Source organism: Rutilus rutilus (assembly GCF_951802725.1).
Source record: "Rutilus rutilus genome assembly, chromosome: 23".
NCBI lineage: Eukaryota > Metazoa > Chordata > Actinopteri > Cypriniformes > Leuciscidae > Rutilus > Rutilus rutilus.
The window spans coordinates 23809891-23815605 of NC_140233.1; positions in this window are offsets into that span (position 1 = coordinate 23809891).

Sequence of the window (5715 nt, forward strand, 5' to 3'; positions counted from 1 at the left end):
TTTATTAACCTTTATATTAATATTTATATTAATCTTTGCAAATCGCTTGCTGCACGCTTCACGATGAATGCGGCTGTTTACACTCAGGGTACATTACGGCAGGTTTTCTATGTACGACGTTCTCAATATAATTCATAATCCCACGTTTATAATGAACAAGGCGTTATGGTTATTGTGTTATTATTAAAAACTGTGTAAGCACAGAACAGAGGGGCGGGGTGAGCAAAGCTCATAATCATTTTAAGACACATGCACTTAAACGGCGTGCTGAAAACAGAGCTGTTTTTGACCAGGTAAAATGAGTGTTTTCTTACAATACTAATGAGAATTTTTAATTAAAGTATATTACAAACTTTGAATTTAGACCCTAAAGAATCATATTAGCTTGTACAAAAATGGCATTATATGACCCCTTTAAATGCTTCAAAATAACAAATTACCCTTCGTTTTAACAGCTTTGTTACCGTTATTCTGAATACTGCTATATTGTTTCAATCCAAACTGACTAACCTGTCAACAAACATACTTACAAACATACCTTGAAACGAGCAGGTTTCTTAACCACTCTACCACTCCGAGTAGTAAAAGGCAAGGCTTGCAACAGGTGTCTGGCACTGTAACAGAAGAACTCTGTGGCTCTTTTGAGAAATCTGACTTGATCGCTGTCTCTTGAGTTCCTTGATTGCTTTGTTTTTCTCCTGGTTGAATGACGAATGTGCTTCACATTTCTTACAATCTTAGAGCCATCCTCTACATTGACTATAGACGTTTCCGACAAACTGCTTCCCGTTGTCAGTCACTACTTCCAAGGGATAAATATTTTTTATAAAGTCTAAAGTCTTGGAAGTTATATCAGCAATGACTAATGCTTCGGGGTATGACGTGTAGTAGTCTATAACTGTAAGTCTATAGACATTCTGAATAGGACCCACCAAATCAATACCTATCTTGGTCCACGGTCTAGGTGATAGTTCTAATGGATGCAGTGGTTGATCTTCATGCTAGGGTTGATTCGGAACACATGCATTACAGTTTTTGACCATTCTTTCGACCTCCATGTCCATATTAGGCCAATAGAATTTGATTCTCAAGAATTGCTTTGTCGAATTACACCTTGATGTGTCTCGTGTGCAATTTTCAAAGCTTGCTGGACCAGTGCGGAAGGAAGAACTATCTTGCGTCCCCACAGCAAAAGACCATCATGGGTTGACAACTCATCTGAGCAGCGTTTGTGTGAATGTAGGCTTTCAGGAATTGTAGTAGACAATTGTCCTGTCTCCAATTGGAAATCAGTTGCGTCAACGTAGTATTGTTCATTGTAGCTCTTTTAAGTTCCTCAAGAGTCAAGGCTGGTACATCCATCATATTTACAGACAACACTCTATCCATATACGTGTCCACGTAACTGTTGTCCTCAGTTTCCGGTAAAGGAAGTCTAGAAAGTGAGTCTGCAACATTGTCTTTACCTGCAATGTGTTCAATCTTGTAGTCATATGGATACAGTCTCAGTCAAAGTCTTTGTATTCTAGGAGACAGAAGCTTTGACTTCTCTGGATTGAGCATATAAATGAGAGGTTGATGATCCGTTTGAAGAGTAAATCTGCCTTCCCACAAATACACTCTGAAGTGTTCCACCACCCATACTAAGGCTTCCTGCTCTATCTGAGAGTAACATCTTTCTGTTGGTGTTAGAGAGCGCCTCGCATGTGCTACAGGTTTCTTAGCTCCATTTTCTTGTGTCTGAAGCAAAACTGCACCAAGTCCGACTGGACTTGCATCACTGATCACAACTGTTGGAGCATTTATGTTGAAGTATACTAGGCCTGGCTTACTAGTTAATTCTTATTTTCAGTCTTTTAAATGCATTTTCTGCTTCAGATGACCACTGCCACTCTTGTCCTTGTCTGGTTAGTTTTTGTAGAGGCACAGAAAATTTGCATAATTGGGAACAAACTTCATAAAAAAATCCACAAGTGACTAGGAATAAACGTAACTGTGCAACATTTTCAGCACTGGGAGCCTTACAAATTGCTTCAACCTTTCGTGGATCTGGTTTTATTCCGTCCGCTGTGACAACATGACCCAAAATCTCAATCTGCTTAAGTCCAAAGAAACATTTTTCTTTATTCAAGGTCAGTCCCTTTTCTTGGAATTTTTGAAAAACATTTCTCAGTCTTTGCTCCAGCTCATTTTCAGCAAACACGACCGCATCATCTATGTAGCACACCACACCTGGCATCCCACATAACATAGAGTCCATGGCTTTCTGGTATGATCTTATGGTATGACCGTATATGAATCTTGATTGGCAAAAATCCTCTGCACTGGAGCACCAATACAATGCAAAAAATGTGCACGTCTTACCATATCAGCAGCATTGATAGTTCCACTGGCCAACTCAAAGAAACTATAAGAGTCTTTCCATGTTTTGTATTCTGCATACAAATCAGAAACTCCGAGGTTCAATGGAATGGGCAGCGATAACTGAGCCTGTGCAACATGTATCGGTGGTGCTTGTGCTACGGCTTCTTCACCTTCCATCATGCCAGTTCTTTCAGATCCAGATGTCGCTTCCAACGACAGTTGAACAGTAATCCAAATCGTTCTCTTTATGTGTTCATCCTCGTTGCCATGTATGTTGTGTTGTTTGTCTCAATAACCAGTCTTTATTGCTGTTATATCCACTTTATTAACAACTCTCTCAACTACATGCTAGCTCTCCCACTCTCGTGATCACTCCTCTCTTCCCAACCCCGTTCTCACGATATCACTACACTACAAAAGTGATAAGCACAAGAGAAGAATTGAAATCAAAATGGTCAAACCTTCTTTAAATATAAAACAAAGGAGAAGCAGATAAGTGATGAATCCATTCAGACGTGTGTTCAAAGAGAGTGATGGCAGAGAGAAAGCAAGACCTCACGCTCACAGGCCAGTACTGGCATTTGGAAAGTTACTGAGGTTTGTCCAAAAAGTTGCTAGGCATTTTTATTTATTTTTTAAAGTCGCTTAAAGAGTCTGAAAAGTCGCTAAGATGGCAACACTGATGGTAATGCAGGACTGTCAGTCAGCGGCTGTGGGCGGCTGTGTGACAATGATGTCACACTGCTCAGAGAATCAAAACGGCATGTTTAATGAGACTGCTTAGTGCTTTGGTTTAATGGGGAATTAAAAAAAAAAAAGAAAAAAAAAGCAGTGGGTGGATTTTTATCATTGTAGGGTGATTGTGTTGTAAGGATGGATTTCTACTAAGAGTTCGAACCTGCAAAAAAACAAAACTGGCCCAATCTCATCTCTTCCCCCCATGCTCAGTTCCTGACTCCTCACACTGTCTTCTCCCCTTCAGGTCTCACTCACAAACTTACTGTCTCCAGCTGTATTATGTGAGGTTAAAATAAATACTTCTGGTGCGAATGGTAAAGGGATTTCATTCCCGCAGCAGCAGAACAGTCAGAAAAAAAGAAAATAATGCCTGTTCTTCTGATGTGGGAGATGCCCCAATAAAGATCGTTGATAACCATTGTCTTTATCCCCCAAACTCAGGCGTGACCACTTGGGGCACGAGAACGGGTCCAACGAAAGCTGAATAAATATTTGGGTGCAAGATGTTTTTTGTCCTTTTGTTCCACTTGGGTATTTAAAGGGAATTGGCAAACCACTCAAGGAAGCATCTGTAAACAGACCTTCTCACACTGTTGCTGTGTGTCTCTATTGTCAGGTGTGGTAGATTGTCAGGTAACTATCTGGGGCGTCTCCAATCAACACCCAATTGATCTTATTAACTGGGGGCGTCTCCAAATCGACACCCAATACTTTTATCTGGGGCGTCTCCAAATCGACACCCAATATCTTTATACTCTAGCTCTTGCATCTTCAGTTGACAACTGGCCGAGTTTTCTTACTCTAACTTATTTCCCTAAACTAGCTTACTTCCTGTGCAGGAATAATCGACTAACAGACTTCAGCAAATGTCCTTTAAATGCTTTAATCACGTCCAGAAGAGTTCCCGAGCAGTTCTCAGGGAATCTCTCCCAAGAAGAAGCAAGGCCGGAGGATCTCAGACAAATTCCATTGAGAATCCCACCAGTAAACACAGATACAACAGTTTTTATAGAATAAGGGGTATGGCAAAATGGCATTAAACATTACATAATTTGATTGGTTCTTTTTAGACAAGCCCTTCTGTTGCTAGGTAAAGATTCCTTCATAATCACAGGGTTTCAAACCTAATCATCTGTCTAGTTTTATTTCCCCTATTTGTTATTTTTACACACACATACTCAGAAGTCTTCTGAAAGGGCACACATACATGCCAAAGAACAGAACATTTTAGTACATTGTGTTTCAAAGTTATAGAAAGTTAGATGTTTAGAGTTATGATTAGTTTGACATACAGTTTACTGTTTTATTAATTAAAAAATCTATTTTTTTTTAACTCTTTTAAACTATTTTTGATATTGCATTTTGAATTATGTTTGTATTTTATGCTGATCAGTTATGTATTGTGTATTATTTTTATTTAATTCTATTTACTAATTATTATTTTAGTAGATTATAAGGAGGCTGGTGCTACCGCAAATCTTAGTTAGGGTACGTCAAACTAAAGGCGCATGTATGAACGGAGCAGTAGGCATGTCATCTGAAGATCTTTTGATTTCTGTCTATCACTGATTTAGCAAGTTGTATGGAAGTGGCTAAAATAAACTACACTTTTTTTGTACGAGTGAGCAGAAGGCAACCGACTTAAGAGGTACTAGCAAACCCTGCATCCACTGACTAAAATCAGAACTGACAAGTTTGTGTCCGTGAGAAACACGATCCGGCCGACGTGATCTCTATGCGGCACTGGGTCCATAATGAATTAATAACTGAAAGTATGAGATACTCAGAATAATCATGATCTAAATTAAATCACAATTAATATTTTGATCAGCTGTTAAGATAGAAAAAATAAAGAGTCATTTAAATTTGGAGTCAGATTAAATTATTCATGGAGCCAGAATTAAAATTATAAATCAACTGTTTAATAAATTAAAGTGATTTTTCCAGAAAGCCAGAAAAGACATACACACTGAATACCTTCGACCACAACATTGGATTCTGTTTTTTGGGCCAGTGGGTGGAGTTTGTTCACACACTGCCAACACACATTTATGTCCAAACATGTAACAGTGGACTTTATAGGTGCCCTTTAAGGTGAATTTTAACATCCTCCTATAATATAATCCCCATTTCAGTGCATTTCCACCACTAGGATATTAAAAATGTGGCTTATGGAAATAACGCAATCTGCAGATGTTCACGAAGTCTACAAATTCCATCAGCTATTGTGGACATTCATAAAGCCATTTAAACAGCTGCCTTTTGGGGGATCTGGCAATGTGTTGGATGCAGTGAGGACGGCTCACTCAAACCGCCACGGTTTGTATCGAGCCATTTATTAGTCTGGCTGTTTGTTGAGAAATAGATTAAATGTAGTTGCAATAACCTCTGTAATAATCCATACAACTGTATCAGATGGCTATTATTCTGTTGCGCGGAGCTTAACTGATGACGGCACGGCTTGATCTCTGGTTGACTAATCAGTGGAAAGGGGCGTTTCATTCCTGCCCATGAAGAGATCGAATATTGAAGCTGTTTATTCATTTTGGTTTAATTGTTTTTCCATTTGGCGGATTAGGACAAAGTGTGATGAAAACAAAGATAAAAATATGA